General features: G+C 44.6%; 1 long non-coding RNA gene across 1 annotated transcript; it reads right to left on the bottom strand.

Moving 5' to 3' along the window:
• Window positions 1-13,682: 13,682 nt before the first annotated feature.
• Window positions 13,683-16,029, bottom strand: LOC123094778 (uncharacterized). Its single transcript, XR_006445967.1, has 3 exons — window positions 15,694-16,029; window positions 15,309-15,458; window positions 13,683-15,228 (listed from the first exon to the last, which is right to left on the bottom strand). It is a non-coding gene; the product is annotated as an uncharacterized lncRNA (long non-coding RNA).
• Window positions 16,030-21,056: the final 5,027 nt, after the last annotated feature.

The raw sequence follows: 21,056 nt of genomic DNA, 5'->3' as shown, positions 1-21,056 counted from the left end.
AATGTTCCCAGGCCATATCTGCATATGCTAGCCTCGTCAAGTTTAACCTGAGTATTCTGCGTGTGCAAAACTGGCTTGCATCCGTTGTAGATGGACGTAGAGCTTATCACACCCGATCATCACGTGGTGTCTGGGCACGACGAACTTTGGCAACGGTGCATACAAAGGGAGAACACTTTTATCTTGAAATTTAGTGAGAATTCATCTTATAATGCTACCGTCAATCCAAGCAAGATAATATGCATAAAAGATAAACATCACATGCAATCAATATAAGTGATATGATATGGCCATCATCATTTTGTACTTGTGATCTTCATCTCCGAATCACCATCATGATCACCATTGTCACTGGCGCGACACCTTGATCTCCATCGTAGCATCCTTGTCGTCTCGCCAACTATTTCTTCTATGACTATCGCTACCGCTTAGTGATAAAGTAAAGCAATTATAGGGCGATTGTATTGCATACAATAAAGCGACAACCATATGGCTCCTGCCAGTTGCCGATAACTCGGTTACAAAACATGATCATCTCATACAATAAAATAAAGCATCACATCTTGACCATATCACATCACAACATGCCCTGCAAAAACAAGTTAGACGTCCTCTACTTTGTTGTTGCAAGTTTTACGTGGCTGCTACAGGCTTAGCAAGAACCGTTCTTACCTATGCATCAAAACCACAATGATAGTTCGTCAGGTTAATGTTGTTTTAACCTTCTCAAGGACTGGCGTAGCCACACTCGGTTCAACTAAAGTTGGAGAAACTGACACCCGCCAGCCACCTGTGTGCAAAGCATGTCGTTAGAACCAGTCTCGCGTAAGCGTACGCGTAATGTTGGTCCGGGCCACTACATCCAACAATACCGCCGAGCCAAAGTATGACATGCTGGTCAGCAGTATGACTTGTATCGCCCACAACTCACTTGTGTTCTACTCGTGCATATAACATCAACGCATAAAACCAAGCTCGGATGCCACTGTTAGGGAACGTAGTAATTTCAAAAAAAATCCTACGCACACACAAGATCATGGTTATGCATAGCAACGAGAGGGGAGAGTGTTATCCACGTACCCTCGTAGACCAAAAAGCGGAAGCATTATCACAATGTGGTTGATGTAGTCGTACGTCTTCACGATCCGACCGATCAAGTACCGAACACACGGCACCTCCGAGTTCAACACATGTTCAGCTCGATGACGTCCCTCGTACTCCGATCCAGCCAAGCTTTGAGGGAGAGTTTCGTCAGCATGACGGTGTGGTGACGATGATGATGTTCTACTGACGTAGGGCTTTGCCTAAGCACCGATATGATATTATAGAGGTAGACTATGGTGGAGGGGGGCACCGCACACGGCTAAGAGATCAATGATCAATTGTTGTGTCTATGGGGTGCCCCCCTCCCCGTATATAAAGGAGTGGAGGAGGGGGCCGGCCAAGAGGAGGAGGCGCGCCCAAGGGGGGAGTCCTACTCCCACCGGGAGTAGGACTCCTCCTTTTCCTATTTGGAGAAGGAGAGGGAAGGAAGAGGAAGGAGGGAGGAAGGAAAGGGGGGCCGGCCCCCCTCCCAATTCGGATTGGGCTTGGGGGTGCCCCCTCCCTTTCTCCTTTCCCCTCCTTTCCACTAAAGCCCATTAAGGCCCATATACCTCCCGGGGGGTTCTGATAACCCCCCGGAGCTCCGGTATTGTCTTAATTTTACCCAGAACCATTCCGGTATCCAAATATAGTCGTCCAATATATTGATATTTATGTCTCAACCATTTTGAGACTCCTCGTCATGTCCATGATCACGTCCGGGACTCCAAACTACCTTCGATAATAGTTCTGGAAGTAGGACAATAGGAAAAGGAGGAGTCCTACTCCCGGTGGGAGTAGGACTCCCCCCTTGGCGCGCCCTCCTCTTGGCCGGCCACCTCCCCCCCTTGCTCCTTTATATACGGGGGCAGGGGGGCACCTCTAGACACAACAATTGATCATTGATCTCTTAGCCGTGTGCGGTGCCCCCCTCCACCATATTCCACCTTGGTAATATCGTAGCGGTGCTTAGGCAAAGCCCTGCGTCGGTAGCATCATCAACACCGTCATCACGCCGTCATGCTGACGGAACTCTCCCGCAAAGCTCTGCTGGATCGGAGTTCGTGGGACGTCATCGAGCTGAACGTGTGCTGAACTCGGAGGTGCCATACGTTCGGTACTTGGATCGGTCGGATCGTGAAAGACGTACGACTACATTAACCGTGTTGTGCTAACGCTTCCGCTTACGGTCTACGAGGGTACGTAGACAATACTCTCCCCTCTTGTTGCTATGCATCACCATGATCTTGCGTGTGCGTAGGAAATTTTTTGAAAATACTACGTTTCCCAACATTTTTGTTGGTGGGAAAAGTATGCCTCTCAAAAATATTTTTATCTCTCAATTTAAGCTTTGAGCTCTGGCACCTCTACAAATCCCTACTTCCCTCCGCGAAGGGCCTTTCTTTTACTTATGCAATTTTTATTTTTATTTTGAATTTGAATCTCCATCTTATCTTATAAAGCACCAACTAAGGGGCACTATGATCGTATTTGAGCATTGGGTGTAGCTAATATTCGAGTATGTTTCATGAATGGATAATTGATTGAGCATAATGGGCTAGGGGTAAATTTCTTTAGTGTTGATATTTTGAAAGACATGGTTGCTTGTTGATATGCTTGAGTATTAAAGTCGTCATGTCAAAACTAGAGTATTGCTTTGAATCATATAAAAGTCCATATGTCCATGCTATAAAGAAAAGAAATGTGATGAACATGTTAGGCAACATTCCAGATCAAAAATTCTGTTTTTATCATTTACCTACTCGAGGACGAGCAGGAATTAAGCTTGGGGATGCTGATACGTCTCCAACGTATCTATAATTTTTGATTGTTCCATGCTGTTATATAATTGTTCTTGGATGTTTTACAATCATTTATAGTCATTTTATATCATTTTTTGGTACTAACCTATTGACATAGTGTCTAGTGCCAGTTGTTGTTTTCTGCATGTTTTTTACATCGTAGGAAATCAATATCAAACGGAGTCCAAACACAGTGAAACTTCTTGAGGATTTTTTTTGGCCAGAAGACATCCAGTGGGCCAAGGAAGCACCTAGCACTACAAAAAAATACACCTCTGTGATGATACACGTTTGTCATAGTAGGTCACGTTTTTGTCATGCATGTACATCCATGACGATTTTATGACAGAATCAAGATAATCATACCTGTGCTGTCGTAGAAGTGTTCCATGACATTACCAAAATTATCATCACGGAAGTGTCCACTTCCATGACGATAAATCGCGTGTCACAGAAGTGCTTTCATCAAGGGTGACCGAGACGTGGTATCCACCGTAACGGAACACCGTTAATCTATCGGGTCGGGTTTTGGATTCGATAACCTGTTAACAGCCCCGACCAATGGGGATTTTCCACGTGTAAAATCATCATTGGCTGGAGGAAACATGTGTCGGCTCATCATTGGGACAGATGTCATCCACTCATTGGACAGAAGGCGCCTATGATACGTCGACACATGGCACGACCCAACAGAGGCCCATTCTTGTGAAAAGGCCGGCCTGTTTGACTTGGTCAAAAGGTGGCGGGCCGGCCCATGGAAAGCCTGTTAACGGCCTGTTCAAATATAGCCCATTTACAGGCCGCTAACCCAAGGCCCGTTACACCCTATCCGAATTAGGCCTAGTAGCGTCATCTGGGCCATCCAATATGATTCCAGTCCAATTTCACTTCTGGCCCATGACGTCTTTCGGCCCCTATGAGGCCCTTTGTAACTCTTGGCCCATTAACGGCCCATGGTGAAACTAGCCCGTAATGAACAGTGTATCACTTTACACTCATTAACGGCCCGTGGTGAAACTAGCCCATAATGAATAGTGTATCACTTTATACCCATTAACGGTCCGTTATTCCGTTGGGCCGTTTCCAGCCCAAGTTATCTTTCGGCCTTCTGAGGGCCCATTTATTCTTGGGCTCATTTGCAGCATTTGGTTACTTATGACCCGTTACTGTCATTTTCTGCTTGTGGGCCAAATTCAGCCCGTCGTTACAATCGGCCCGTTTGTGGACTGTTAATCTGTTGGGCTATTTTCATAGCATCACCAAATACGGCCTATTAACGGCCCGTTATGGTCAGCCCATAAAATGTACGATTTCCACTCTAGCCCGTCTACGGCCCATTAAAGGCCCGTACAAGACCCATAAATGAGTCGGCCCTTACAAGACCCATGGATCCTATGAGACGTAGAAGGCCCATGGATCCTATGACACGTAGAAGGCCCATGGATCCTACGAGACGTAGAAGGCCCATGGATCCGACGGCCCATTGAAGGCCCATGGATCCGACAGCCCATTGAAGGCCATGGATCCGACGACCCGTACATGGGCCATGGACCGTACGACCCGTGGAGGGCCATGGTCACTACAACGTTTGGGCGAGTTGGCCCCCATTTGAATGATATAGCATATTCAAAGAATTATCCTACTCAATACTATCACCTCTAAAAAACATACACTATAAAACAAAGAGACCAAAGCATAGAAACATAGAATAATCCTACACTATACAATAAAGAAATTACTGCCGATTATATCCACTGGGCATTATGGTTCGGCACAGGTGATAATAAAGCATACACAAACAACAAATTACATACACTGGGCAAATACAGCTCATACATCATGGACGCGCATCAACTTAACTCCATTTGAACTATAATCTCTTCAGAAAATAGGATTGGCCGGATTCAGATAGCCCAAATTTCAGTCTGCAAAATCTCCAATTCCTTCGTGGTTACCTCAGTGTCTTGTTTCATTTTTTGACTCCTGCATCTAATACCTGCATGTCCAGTCTCAACTTGTTGATTATACGTTGACAATCATGTACACGTTGTCTTGCCACCTCTAGTTGATGCTCGAGAACATCAGCACATTCCAATTCCAATCCATAATCATTCGGTAACGGCCATGCCGCACTGCTCGCAGATCTTTGTGTTGATGTCACTTCATCCTGAAATGTTTCTGTAAGTACACCTGACTAGGGCAAAAATATAGTTACAGCAGTGAAGCGAGCAAGACACTATTTTGTACTACATGGCAAAATAGGACTAACAATAATGTTACACGTCATGAAGCATAAGTAGGTGATATTTTAAAAATTATAAAAAAGATAGTTTGTGCAGCCTGCATACAGAAATCCCTCTTAGCTCACCAGAGGAGCATGATGTTGGGGCCCAATCAAAACACAGACAAGTTACAAATTTAGACAGCACGTTGCGTATAAGTAAGCAAGCAGTTGGCCATTCTGTAGCTCAATTAAAGTCTTAGGGAGCATAATGAACAGCAGAGGGTTTCATACAAACATACTACAACAGGCAAAACTATGCAATCATTAGCGTAGTATAAACTAGATTGTGAGCCTCATGCAATAATAGTTGGTTAATAGACTTCAAAGCTTCAAGCACACTTCGGCAGAGTAATTAAATGGTAAGGCCTTTAATTATGTCAACTAATAGTTATACAAGTACCCAACATCAGGCATGATTCTTTGGGCATCTCATTAACTGAGGACAAATAAAGCAATTGAAAAGAGCAAATTAACTATGCCTGAAACAAACAAGGAATTGAACTGTTGAGTTGCATACAGTGACTTACCTTAACAGGTTGAAGAGGCTCAGCGCAGCTCCTACTTCTCTTGCAAGGCTCCTTCCTAACATTTTGTACTTGGAAATCCTCAATCTTATATTCATTGCACCCCCTCTGCAAGGTGACACAAACTAGTTACTCGTCTCCTTGGAAGATAAATATGCATACTTTCCAGTCTGTGAACACAAAAGGATGAGATTATAACAAAACAACACCACATAATGAAACATGCCGCATCTCTTGCACTTGCACACAATGAAATGAGCATTTACTATGTCTGCACTATGTAAAAACAAGGCATACCTTCGAGCTGGATCTCCAGGTACTCTTGGAGAGCCTACTCTAGTGTGCAGCCAAACCTTTATGTCACCTATGAGTTAGACAAGGCCCCACTACAGCAGCCCTTAGTGTTTAAATCGTTGACAAGCTCTGTTAGAGTGTTAGGTCAAGAACAACAAGTAATCAAAGCAAACAGTCCTAGTATGGCTGGCTGATGCAAACAAGCAATTGAACAGATGTGTGAGCAAATCTTACATATCAAGAAAAGAAGCAAAGAAGGAGGCTTAAAGACCATCACTTGACTGACCAGATTTAAGGGGCATTTAAACATCATGTGCAACGTATGAACTAACATAAACATTGCATATTCCAGATTCTACAATGGAATGCACATGTATTAGGTTATGCCATGTATGATGATGCCTAAATGTACACTATAGCAGGCAGGAGTGATTCATCATTGCACGCACAATTGAATTGCAGGTTAAGGGCCAGTTCGATTCCGCCTTTTCAGGGCTTATTGTCAAAATAAGCCATAAAAGATGTAAAGAAGTCATTTTTGAGTTATGGGCTTGGGCTTAACTAATTTCGCTTTGGAGGGGGGTGTTTCGGGTAGAAACTCACTAAAAATTGAAGGGAAGGGGAATACTGAAATGACACTGTTGTCTGCCTATATTACACTCAAAATGCAACTGTTGACGCCCGTGTCACACCTGACCCTCAAGTAAAACAAACACGCAAGCGTTCATTTCCCTGCCCGCTTTCATCTCCTCTCCCCTTTCCCTCCACCTCAATCCGCTGCCTGCATCACTAGGGTTCCTCCAGCGAGCTGTCACCACTGGTCCCATCTGGCCTGGTCCTCGACGATGCTATGTCCAGCTAGGCTACATGGCCGGCGGGTAGGGGCAAATCTCCCAGGCCGCTCCTCCCTCTGGCGCCGCCCCTCATTCTCATGGTCTCCAGCAGCTGCTCCACTATGGTTCGTCCAACGCACTACTTCGGCGGGCGCTGCACAACTACGGTTGATGCCATGCGGCAGAAGGCACCTTATGCCCCCTCCCCTCCTCCCACGCTATGGACTTGAGGTGTTGTTGAAGGATGAGCTCATCCAACAAGGTGAGGATCTCCTTTGATTTTTTGCCAAATTTTCATTCTGATCCACTATACGATGAATTGCTATGAGTTGCTTCTACTTCTGCTGCTACTATATGATGCATTGCTATGAGCTGCTCCTACTGCTGCTATATGATGAATTGCTATGAGCTGCTGCTGCTATATGATGAATTGCTATGAGCTGCTGCTGCTATATGATGAATTGCTATGAGCTGCTGGTGCTGCTATATGATGAGTTGCTATAAGCTGCTCCTGCTGATGCTATATGATGAATTGCTATGTGCTGCTCCTGCTGATGCTATATGATGAATTGCTATGAGCTGCTCCTGCTGCTGCTATATGATGAATTGCTATGAGCTGCTCCTGCTGCTGCTATATGATGAATTGCTATGAGCTGCTCCTACTGCTGCTATATGATGAATTGCTATGAGCTACTGCTGGTATATGATGAATTGCAGACTGTTGCTGCTGTATGGTGAGTTGCTATGAGCTGTTGCTGCTGCTATATGATGCTTTCAGGTGGTGCTGCTATATGATAATAACCAGCCACTTGGACCATCAAATTTCAATAAATAATTGTTCTTCATTTAAATGTGGGTCATGCATTCTTCGTTTAAATTAGGCAATGGGATCTCTATGGAAGACATTAACCAAAATAGATTGTGCCAAGTAGATGGTATCTTTGTATTTGCATTTTGAGCAAATAGTGATGGTTTGTTTTCCTATCATATTAATTACTGCACTGGGTTCAATTTGTGATGTTTGCAAGTCAAATTAATTTTCATATGGACAGCAAAATGAAAAAAAATAATGCTATCTAGACTTTCCACAGATCATACCAAAGATATGCCGAAAACGCAATGAAAAGAACTAGTTGGCTTATTACATGGAGCTTATATTCACAGGTGCTTATTTACTTAGGATAACTCCTAATAACTGTCCCTAAGAAACTTGGCTAATAGAACTGACATATAAATAACATGTCACAATGATTGCAATGGAGGAGTGACGTACCATAGCACACTGTATAGGCTCACCGCTGCCTCTCCTTTTTTGCGATGTTCCATGAAATTGCCACGTACATCTTGTACTTTTTCATTGTGTAACCCTATATACAAGTTGACATGGCTAATTTCAGACATCTCTACATGATACTACATTGCATATCCCTTGCGCATATTTAAACCACCAATTAACGATTGTGTGCGTACCATAAACTAGCCATGACTCTGTATGCTGGACTAGCAGGCACTCTAAGGGAGCCTAATGTAGTGCACTAGAATTCCTACATGCCACCTATGATTTTGTGTAATGTACTGCCCCTATTCCTAAATATATGTCTTTGTAGAGATTCTAGTATGGACCACAAACAGATGTATATAGATGCATTTTCGAGTGTAGATTCACTCATTTTGCTTCGTATGTAGCCTATAGTGGAATCTCTAGAAAGACTTATATTTAGGAACGGAGGTACGAGGTAGTATCATGTATGACATCTACATATCTAATTTAGCAGCCAGTAGTAGAAATCATTGTCTGCAGAAAGGGATTACTGGTCGAAAATCCTAGCAAAGCACGATTGCAGGCACAGAACAATACAAGAGAGAGAGACGCACTTACAAGATCATAGCAATGCCTCACTCCAGGATCTTGGTTGGCTAAGCTATTAGATCCAGAAGAAACATCTTCCTTGTAGTTTTTGCCAGCTGCATAACAGGTAACAGCGACCGGTTACTATATTTGAAGTACATCGGGCAGGTGATGCTAGACGGGTTTAAAGGTGACAAGTATCTAGGCCATAGCGGGTGCTTGACATCTTTCCAGACGGTAGGAATCAAGTTAGAAACGTCAAGGGTGATGACGCTGCACTGGCTGTCGGGGTCCGATAAGGAGATCTAGAACAGTCGAGTAGGGTGTTTGTGGAGCGGCTCCGGTAGGGTGGACTACGGTGTGGGCGAAGCGGATCTATGGCCGTGGACGAGGGCGTAGGTGAAGCTGCTCTGGTGGTTGGGTTAAGGATGGTGTAGACGACGCGGATCTGCGGCCGTGGACGGGGCGTCAGAAGGTGCTTCGGTGGTTGGGTTAAGGATGGTGTCGATGATGCGGATCTGCGGCCGTGGACAGGGCGTTAGAAGTTGCTCCGGTAGGTTGGATGAGGGTGCAAGGAAGCGGATCTGAGGCCGTGGACTTGTGAGTTGGCAAAGCGGCCCCGGTAGGGTTGAGAATGGTATAGGCGAAGCTACTCCGGTAGGGTTGACGATGGTGTCGGCGAAGCGGCTCCAGTAGGGTTGAGGAAGGTGTCGGTGAAGCGGCTCCGGTAGGGTTGAGAAAGGTGTCGGCGAAGAGGATCATAGGCTGTCGACGGGGGCGTCGGTGGGGCGGCTCCGGGGGGTGTGGACGAAGCGTCTTCGGTGGGGAGTATGAATGAGCCGCTATAGATGTGCGGTGGTTGATGAGAGTACCGGTGAAGCAGATCCGGCGCCGTGGACAAGGCCGACACTGAATGGGTTGTGGTACAGTGGTGGATGAGCAGTATACTTGTTTCTAGGGGAGGTGGGAGGGTAGATGCGGCCGTAGAAGCAGATCCGGCGAGGTGGATGCTGCTGGCAGTGAATGGGCTATGGTACACCGGTGGATGAGAAGTCTAGGGTTTTGAGAGGGGAGGGGAGAAAGGGCGATGAAGTACAGACGGCGTGATGTATGATGCTCTCGTGCCGTGGAGTTAGTCGTTTTTGTGGGATGGGGAGAGGAAATGGGGGTGCCATGTAGTGGGGGGAACCGGAAGTTAGCAAAGCAGCCCCGACCTATCATGTAGATGAGGGCGGTATTGTAACTGTTGGTCTCCGTGCACCAAGGACAAAAGGGGAATTTCGCATGCTAAAGACTAAGATGGCGGAAATTTTAGAAGGATGTGGGAGATTTTTGCCGCCCGCGGGATCGTTCGTATCCAGTTTCAACTAATTTTGGACCATGCTAGCGGGAAGGTCATGCTAGACTATGTACACGGGGCACGCGTCAGCAATTAATAACTGGTGTGAAGTCCACCCCAGAAAAAATACAATAACTTGGGATGATGCGCCGATAACTTGGACGTTCACATGGGTGCAGCCAATCGTACAGGTGTAGTGGCTCATTCACAAAAAAAGGGATCAAACGCTCAGCCTATCTATTTCTCGTGTAAATAGATAATTTAGTGCTATTGGTTATTTACTTTAAACATAATGCATTGACGTGTTAGTGTAGAGGCGCACAAAGAGAAATGGATATTGTAGTCCGATACTTAAAAGTGTTACCTCATATGATTACATAGCCTCCATTTCATAAATTGCGTACCCGTTGAATTCATATATGAATATTACATATATTACTTCAAAATAGAAACTTAAATCATCCAAGACTAATGAATTTGAATGCAAGAGTAACAATGGTGCATGCACATGATAGCTACATTGGTTGTTTGAAGAAACATCACTGTAACTTTGGCATGCACAACTGAAAAGGTTTATTTATATAGAAAAAAATGTGATATGTGAGTGTCCTATCTTTATAGCATTGAATCGATATTGTACCTTTGGCCACAATACGAAGTAGATATTGACGTATGTTCAAGCGATGCACGTCCACGATCTCTAGATAGTGATACGTGAATGAATTGTGCAATCTCTCTCACACGCGTACATATCTCATTTCCCTGGGGGCATCGGAATCACACACGCGCACTTCATGTATTTCTCTCCCTCCGTCAGGGTTAAATTCGTCTTTCTACCCCGTCCTACAAGTCTCTCACACACAAACACACACGCTCTGTCTGTCTAACACGCCCACCCCTTTAATTCCGCCCACCCACAACTAGTAATGTCTCAAAGTATAATAATGTCTCTCACACATATGCCTAAGGTTAACTTGAGTTCCGGAACCATATGAATACATACAATGGGATTCCAACAGAGCACCTTTTGTTTTGGGATTTCTCTCTCTCTCTCTCTCTCTATCTATCTATCTCTCTCTCTGTATCTATCTATCTATCTCTCTCACACACACACACACACACACACACACGTGCACATTGTTTCTCGCTTCATTTTTGCGGCACTTGCATGCACACACACCGTTTGTTTATCTTCGTGAGGCTTTAAGTATGCCTCGCACAAATGCTATCTACCTATCCCTAATATAGCTAGATATGTGTGACACAAACTCCTTCTCCCTACTAGCAAGATGCCCGTGCGTTGCACGGAACATCAAGATGCATTTGTATGAGCAGTTTATCTTGTGGGAGAAAAGGATGAACGAGGGAATGCCTTATTTGCAAATGCGGAGAGGGGTGTGGGTATCTTTTTGCAAAATTGCCATAGTTTCCTTCCTATCCATGGGATATAAATCGGATGGCCTATATTGGAGGATGGCAGGAACACCATCATCACCAACTCTGTTTTTTATAGGAGTAGAGATACGTGAGTGTCACTGCCCCCCCCCACGCACACACCCACACCCACACACCCACACTTCCCAACACCGAAGGAGTAGGGTGACACCTCGATCTTGATGCTAATCTATCGATTGGCTTCTCTCTCAAACATACACACACACACACACTACACGGCACCGAAGGAGTAGGGTGGCACATCGATCTTGATAATAATCTATCTACTCCTCTTTCAAACACACACACACACACTCGCTAGTTGTGCCTCTGTGCCTACCGTGCACACTCTCGATACGTCTTTCTCTCCCTCCCCCCCCCAACAATGACTGCAGAAGGATGACAACTCGATCTGATCATAATCTGTCAATTGGTTTCTCTCTCAAACATTGTGTCTCGGTGCCTCGGTTGGTAGCCCCCTCGATATGTAGACTTCTCGCGCGCGCACAGCTGTAGTGATGATGATGCTGAACCCAGTGTGCCTTGTTTTTACCGGCCTCATGTGATAGTTTTCACCCTGTTTTTTTGTTAATTAACAAGGCAACCTTTTCTTTGTTACTACTAGTGAATCTGAAATCATTCGGGGCAGACAAAAAATATATCACTTCAACCCAATTATCGCAGCAACTATTTTAAAAGAAATTAGCTAGATGCCCGTGCATTGCATGGAACATCAAGATGCATTTGTATGTGTAGTTTATCTTGTGAGAGAAAAGGCTGAGCGAGGGAAGGCCTTATTTGCGAACATGGAGAGACGTGTGGGTATATTTTCGCAAAATTGCCATAGTTTCTTTCCTATCTGTTAGATATAAATCCGACGGCCTATATTGCAGGATGGCACGCACACCATCATCACCTACTCTGTTTTCTACTCCCACTGTTTACTCCCTCTGTCCGAAAATACTTGTCATCAAAATGGATAAAAAGAGATGTATCTAAAACTACAATACGTCTAGATACATTTCCTTTTATCCATTTTGATGACAAGTATTTCCGGACGGAGGGAGTATTTGTCTTTTTAAAGATTTCAACAAGTGACTATGACCGGACCTTACCAACATACTCAAAAAAGTAGTCCATAATTTTGATGTTATCCTCTTTTCTTGGCGGTGCAGTGCCATCTGGATACCTCATAAATAAATCAAGGACAAATCTGACCCCTTCCTGAAAAGACATACGAAGCAAAATGAGTGAATCTACACTCTAAAATATGTCTACATACACATACGTATGTGGTAGTCCATTTGAAATCTGAAAAAGACAAATATTTAGGAACGAATGGAGTATAAGAGTAGACATGGAGATATATCTCCAGGATGGTCTACAACAAAAATGTGCTGGGCTGGTTAGCGCCGGATGCTCGCAACGCGATGACATGAGTTCGAATTTTGTCTTTTAACTTTACATTTTTATATTATATATTACTTATTTAGTATATACTTCTTTCGCTACTATCCTAACAGTGGAACCCACAGAGTACTTAGAATACAAGATCAAGGATGGACTTGTTTCTTTTTAACTTTCTGTACGAAGTTGTAGCCACCCTGCAAGTCACGTGTACACTGTACATGCAATTAACTTTTTATAGGGGGACAATCATACAGGCAATTAACTCAAATGGATTGGATGTCACTCTATTATTTCCAGCATAAGAGCATATCCAACGGCAGCCGGCAAATTCCCTCCCGCTTCCTTCCGCGGAGGACGACATCAAACGCCAGCGGCATACATTTTTATAACTCTAACCAACCAGATGAAATTCGTGCAAACACGGACTAATTTCGTTTAAGCATGAAGGATTTCCTATAAAAAAGCCGGATCTTCATATAAACATGATGGATTTCATTACATTTACATGAACTAAGTGGTGCCAATCTGGCTCTCTTGATATAATTAATACTCCCTCCGTCTGGAAATACTTGTCCTAGAAATGGATGTATCTAGACTTATTTTAGTTATAGACTAGATCATTGATGGCGCGCGTTGCTGCGCCCGTCCATTTTGACACTTATAATGTTAGTGATTGATAGAAATATGTGGAGTCAAATACTCTTCATGTTAAATTAAGTTAATATGGCAATTCATTTCATGTTGTGGCTTATGATGCAAAATTTCAAAAGTTGTACTACTATAGAGAACTTCCTCTTGAATTGAAGATAGAATAGATAACTACAGCCAATAAAAAAGTTATTTATCAAAATGATTATTTACTACATTAACAAAAATGACTACATTACTGGTAAGACAATATATACAAATTCAAATGACTACCTTCTCAAGCCCTAGATCGTAACTTGGCAGCTTTCTCTAGCAAATGAGCTTATTTTCCACCACTCCATAGGGAAGCAATTTTATTAGTCGGAATTCCCTATGTTTATACTTGGTGTATATATATATATGCATGCATGTACATCCTGTAACGAATTATAGGTCAACGACTATGGTGAGGATTGACTAAATACAAGATACATGTCCGTAAATGATAGCCTTTTTCTACAGATTTATGTTCTATGTAATTAATTATACTAGAAAATCAAACCTATTACCTCTGGCGACTCCAGGTTTGAACATAGATACATTAATAGCTCCCCCGGTGAATGCTCTTCTTGTTTGAAAGGAATATTGTTGGATGGACTTGATATTGTGACACCAAAACCATGAAGCCTTAACAAATCCTCAGTTGAAGCCCGAAACCACCCATGCATGACCCCCATCTTATTTCCAAATTAGAGTTGTATAGGGGAAGCATTTAGAAAACAAGTTATAATCTGAATTAGTGGAACTTACTCACCCGTTGGCAGAACATATGGATTTATAGTACTATGAAATGTAAATCATTGTGAGCATTCATGTTGTCAATATTAGTATATTAAACTCATATGCTAAAAAAATAGTACAAATAGGAGACATGACAAAACTCTCGGCCATACCAAGAAAACATTTTTCTTTTGTGAATAACTGATGGACAAATGAAAAAACATCACATATTTCCTTGAACAAACTTATAAATGAGATGAATTAATCACATGTAGACAGTGATTTTAAAATTTTCTATGAGCAATATCTGGAAACATTCAAGAGGTAGAAGAAAACTAAATGTATATTCTCTATGTAAATAATTCATGACGTAGGGTAACAGGTCAAGTAAATGTTTAAGTAGAAAAATTAACCTGAATGTGGGGGCATGCAAAAGGGTTGACCAGTGAGAATCTTGTGTGGATAAGCAAGCCATAATTTACCATGAAGAAACTGAGTTTCTAACATAGAAATAGAATAAATGAGTTGCCGAAATGTAGAGCTAACCAGGTCTAGAAAGAAAAGAAATGAGTAAATATAGACACCAAAATCCGAAGCCTTCACCTTACTTGTCAAATTTATAGCAAAAGAAGAATCAATTGACTATTGATAGTAATAATGCCATATCCTTTGACATTTTATAATCACCTCACCTCGACCAAAAACATTATACTCATATGCAAATAAAGAACTCAAAGGCAGCAATTTAAATTTAACAGTCAGATAACTAATACCCATGTGATATTCTCAACATATATCGGATCAACATCACTTTAAAAGCAAAGACTGTACAGTAGAAAACGTTAAAAAATGACCAAAGTGTTCTCCTTAAAAAAAACCAAAGTTTGATTCTAGGAAGCCATACATGGATCAACATGTATAGGAATTTTGAGCACAAGGGCACCGACAAACGTTGAGCTGTTAGACTCCCTGATCCATGTGGCAAATAGAAATCCAAATCAGCAGAAAGTACAGAGCATCAAAGACAAAGGGAAGGGAATGATCTGTACCAGCGGAAAAGCCATGGGAAAGTATTCCTGAATCCTTTTCTCTGCCGATCCATCATCGTCACCCCTCCTCCCATCATCTCCACCACTCACATCGCAAACTGATGCCCAGCATGACCCGCAGTAGCGGAGTCTATATAGCCACCTGCTGACCTGCAAGCAAGCAAGCAGTACAAACAAACAAGAGTGAGCATGGACTCTAGAGTGGCAAGAACATGCGCCCATGTAGCAGGCAGATACAGACACGGATCAGAGTTTGCCAACCACAAATGGTCAAAGTGATGGATCGAGAGGCCTCGTGACTACAATTGATCAGCCGAAAAGTAAAACTAACGGGATCTTGGTAGGATGTATGTGAAGAGGAGGTGAAAAGTAAAATTGATCGTACCTCCTATCTATCACTGAGTTTCTGGTTTCTCTGTTTTCTTGCTGCCAAGTGCCAACTATCGTTCCCCTGGCAGTTGAGACCACCCCCATGGCTGCACCGGTCTGAGAGTGCTCCCATGACGCCGCCTTTTGAGACCAGGATATATCGGCGGCGAGTGGGGATTGCTGCCCCTTCGATGACCGCATCCTCGCCTCCCTCCCAAGCCAGGATTCATAGGCGGCGAGTGGGGATCGCTGCCCCTTCTATGTCCGCATCCTTGCCTCCCTCCCGAGCCAGACCCTTAGCACCGTCGCGCGCCTCACCTCCCTTCCGCGCCGGATCGACTCCCACGCGCGCATCGGCTACATGGACGCGGACCGCGTCGCCGCATCCTCTCTGTATGGAGCGCCTAGCCTGGACCGTTTTTTGTTCGAGTCAAGCGGGTCAGCAGCAGCAGCCCAATAAAGCCCAATCAACCACAGGCCATGGAAAAGGCCGCGAGAGTAGCAGCCCATTTAGGACAGCCCGGCCAGGTCGCGGAAACTGCAGCTGAAACTTAGATCCGACGGCCAGAAACAATCTCAACGTGAAATCTGACGGCCAAAATCACTGGAGACGTGAGAGAGCTCGGTTTAGGTGCGGTTATACTGTCCTAAAATACATAAAATTTATCCATTCTTAGAACAAATATTTCCCGCCAGCTGCAGAGGGAGTACATAATCTAAATGGCCGCCCGCGGATCCCTTTGTCTTCCTCATGTCCGTCAGACACTTGTGGGGTCGATGAAGGTCCTCAGAAGAGACGAAGCAGCAAAGAAACCACCTGAATGCGCCGTCGTCGCCTCGGTGGTGGCCTTCATGGGTCCCAAGTGGCGGCGGCCTCCCGTGTTCTACTTCTCCTTGATGATGGCGGCGGACACGGAGAAGCTGGCCACCGACTCGTCGCTCTCCATGCACCTGGCTTCTGTCTCTGCCTGCATGGCGCTGCCGCGGGCACAGGAGGCGCGCCCACAAACACGGGAGGCACGGCCACCGCGGACACTGGTGGCACGGTACGATGGGGGCAGCGACGATGCCCGTACCGGCGTGCTCGCCCCCGTGCCGGCGTGGAGCAACTCGCCACTCCTCATCGAGCTGAACTGGAGCGGCGAGTTGCTGAACCACGCGCCTGCTTGGGGCGGCAACTGGCTCCGTCGGGCCAAGCGAGGTTGGTGACGCACCGAGCGGCCTCGGCCGTATCTGGAGGGCTTGGCGGGCCACCCAACCGGGTAATATGATGGAGAATGGCTCCTCGGAAGCCATCGGAAGAGTGGAGAAAATGGTGAAGGAGGAGATGAGGGAGCGGCGGAGGGGTGCGATTCTTGCCCGCTGTCTGTCTGGCCTCGTGTAAATAGAGGGCGGATGGTAGGAGCTTGGCCGGCGTCTGGCCTCGTTTAAACTAAGGGCGGACGGGAGGAGCTTGGCCGGTGTTGCGTTTAATTCCAGCCCGCTCATGAACGGACGTGTGGCCGGAGTAGGATTCTCGGTTTGCATGCGGGTTTAACAGAGGGGTTTAATGGAGGCGCCGGGCGTGCAGCGGGCAGTGTAGTACTATTCGTTTTGACAGCAGTAATGAGTCGTCAAATCACAAAGGCTCTCGCCTCGCGTGAAACCGATCGAGCTAGACTGCCCCGCCCTCTAGTCTTTTAAAAAATGTATATACTCCACTTTTGTACAGTAGTAGTATCGATGGATTGCGCCATGGAGCAAAACTTGAAATTAAAAAAAGGTGGTACATATAGAGAGCGCTCGTCACCAAATTATGCATATAGTACTATTAAAAGGGCTTGTCACAATAATGGTGTCCAACACAAGTGCACAATCCACCCCTCAAATAAAACTAAGCACCCTAGAATTCTTTGACAAAACTAAGCACCCTGAAATTCTTTGACAACTATACTACTGGCTATATGATGTTGGCCATATATATTCTACGTATATAATGTGAAGACACGAGTGGTAGTACTATCCAACTAAAAGATGAAATGTACTAGTATGTACGTAGTGAAGAGTTAAAGTAACGAGAAGAAACATAACATAGTTCTGCTGGGGGGCTCAGCACAACACACCCCTCAAATTAAACTAAGCACACCTGAAATTAAACTTTGCAACTACTCCGGTAGACACTGCATTAGAACCACCATGAGCAACGACACTGCCACCTTGCTCTGAGTCCTCGTCCACGTCCTCGACATCGTCCTTGTCCCTCTTCCTCTTGGCTAATACTTCTTTGCTTGAACCGCACACTTAGCTCTTGCTCTTCATCCAACCCTTTGTAGATATTGAAACAAAGGTAGCCATGCATTGCAGCGTAGTGGATGTGGTCTATATCTAGTACATTCTGCTGACATGCATAACGATGAAACATGTATGGAGGTTTCTCCAGTTTACAGTACGAAGGATGAACCATGGCTCCTGCCAGGGTCAGCATTGAAGGCTGACGAGAGGACACCAGCCCATTACTCTGGAGGTCGAAGGGGTTGCCTACAACGAGGCCTATCCGACCCAGGACTTCTTTGTCGTTCGTAAAGTGAGTAACGAATTTGACTAGGTTGCTCTCGAGGAAGTCCTTAAAATCCAGGCATTCAACGTCGGCATGGCATATGTGGTATACCAAGCATAAGTCATGCACGCAAACCTGTATCACGGCGGGCTTCTTCCTCTCTTCGTCCTTTAGATCCTTCTCTCGTCCCAGGACTATGGTGTACTCAACATCTAGCCCAGCGACCCACTCATCATTTGAGTTTTCGAACATGCATCTGAAGCGAGAAAGGCATCCTTTCACCGTCGTGGAAGAACGGGTGTAGATGACGTCGAACTCATCACCTGTGATGGTTCTAACCTTGTACTCACCACCAATCATGGAGATTAGGGACGCCATGGATTTGGGAGGAGGGTTAGGATTAGTGGAACTACCGTAATGTGAAAGGACGGGACGACTAGGAGCGAACCGCCCTAGTATTAAAGGACGTGTGGGGACGAGTAGGAGCGAACTACCAGCATGCGAATGGCAGGGTAGTGGCTTTCCATTCTCCCATGATACGGGCTTCCAAGAGCCCTTGGATCTGAGATCGAATGGTTGCATGGCGTGATTCTAGACCTATGGGTGAATATCCTATCCTGGAGGATTATTCTGCAAATTTTCAGCAACTTAGCATGTGACCGTTTGATCTCAGATCCAAGGGCTGCCAGCAGCCCGTATCATGGTCGCGCCTACCACGACCGTCGCGTCGCTTCCGCAGTCACGCCCTTGGAGATTTAACACAGTGCGTTAGGCTATCTGATGTCGGCATGTCATACATAGTCATCACTTAGTCACTCATACTACAACAAGGTTAGTATAAGGTTGGCTATAAGTGTATTTTTTTTACTTCTCTCTATCTCTTTCTTCGTACTCCCTCCGTCCCATAATATAAGAACGTTTTTGACACTAGTGTAGTCCAAAAACGTTCTTATATTATGGGACACAGGGAGTACTAGTATTTATTGCATTTGCCAAGGAGTGACCTCTTCCAATGAAATGGTGTGCTTATTAGTTTTCTGTTGCTAAGTTTGCTTCATTTAATTAGCTATAGACTCAAAATTGTCTTTTCACCTAGGTACATGCGCTTAGCACCGTTTCTTCCTTGGGTCATCAAACTAGTCTCTCTCTTCTTAATTAACTTGCCACATCAGACTTTATGCCTATGTGGCAAGCTTAGCACCTGTAGGAGCAAGTAAGTACAATAGTGCGCTTTACATGGCATTTTTGCATATGTGGAGGAAAGAGAGGCAAGGAAAAAGTGGAGAAGTGGGCTCTCATGCAAGAGCCATCCTCTACTACATGGTGGAGCATTGGGAGAGGCACCTGTATGGAGGTGGTCAGGAATCGGGAGACTCACGCCGGTCGTAGCGCCGCAGTTAATATGATAATGGCAAGTCAAATCACGGGGCCCCACCTGTCCAACAGTAACTCGCTATCAAATCACACAACCCTACATTTGCAGCAGCCTACTCCGTCATCTTCTCGTGTCTCTGTCGAGCCGACTAGGCGGAACTGCTCCGCCTACCGCGCAGGAAAAGCCCGCGCAGTATACTCCCTCCGTCTAGGTGACCAAGGTGGAGAGGAAAACGAGATAACTTAATGTTTACTCCCTCCTTTCCGGTTTATAGGGCTTATCTCAAAATTTTAGTTTTCCATTTTATAAGGCTCAATTTGGTTGTTTCCCATCACATGTTCAGATTCCAAGGTGCATTAAATCATTGCATGCAAGTATTAAGAGAAAATTGACCAATGCATATAATTTATGCATGCATGCATGCATTCCAATTAATGCATTGGTAAACATAATTTTTGAGGAAAACAAGAGCATTAATTGGGTGCTTTGCAAACTCCAAAAGGTATTCCACCACTCACCATCTATGGTTGGTGAGATTTTTCAATTGAGTCTTATAAACCGGAAAGGAGGGAGTATTTGCTAAGGCTGGTTGTAATGGTAGTATCATAGCTATATCATGCATGCCAACTAGGCAATTTTGATGAGGTGTCATAGAATTAAATGAAGAAAGAGAGAGAGAGAGTTGAGTACTATGTGCCATACATGGCAAAAAATAAAGTACTACATGATACTAATATATGATACTAAGTATTATTAACAGTTTTGCTAGAACTCATCTAGATGAGATATAATTTGGTCTCATTCATCTTTTATATCCATTGGATGTGATGCTATAAGATGTGTGTGTGCTGACGTGGGTTATATTTGTTCTTGTTTTCAAAGTGAATGAGACCAAATTATATCTCATCTAGATGAGTTCTAGGTACTCCCTTATTAATATCATTGCGTGCAACGAACTAACCACTGCATGTCATGTTTGATAGTCTCAAGTCATTGAAAGCATACAAGCCCCACATCTCTTATTGGTTGATTCCTCTATTTATGTCAAAAAAAAGAAACAACGTGAGAGTTAATGCACCACGCCTATGTGTTTACTATTTGGTTTTCGTAAGATGACTTAATACTCACCTAGACCAAGGGAGTATTCGATTTAACAGTGGGCGGCGCAGTTCCCAATATGGCTTTAATGCAGACGAGCGAGGGAGTAGCGGTTCCCAAAATGTCGAACGACCAATGCATCCTCCTTCAATTAATGCATGAGGTAAGTAATGGGAGGAGGTCCGGGAAAAGAGGCTGGACGATGTGAATGCAACGCAGTTTGCCCTCATTGCCCTCATATAAAGGCACCCCTCCATTCCAATGCATCTACCACATCGTACGCACCTAAGCATTTGCCTAAGCACCTACACTAAGCGCAAAAGAGCTCACTCCAGACCCATGGCGGCGATGCGCGTGAGCGGCCAGCGGC

The sequence above is a fragment of the Triticum aestivum genome, chromosome 4B, assembly GCF_018294505.1.
Source record: "Triticum aestivum cultivar Chinese Spring chromosome 4B, IWGSC CS RefSeq v2.1, whole genome shotgun sequence".
Lineage (NCBI taxonomy): Eukaryota > Viridiplantae > Streptophyta > Magnoliopsida > Poales > Poaceae > Triticum > Triticum aestivum.
The sequence above is the reverse complement of the archived record's forward strand: the minus strand, read 5'-3'. Positions and strand labels throughout refer to the sequence as shown.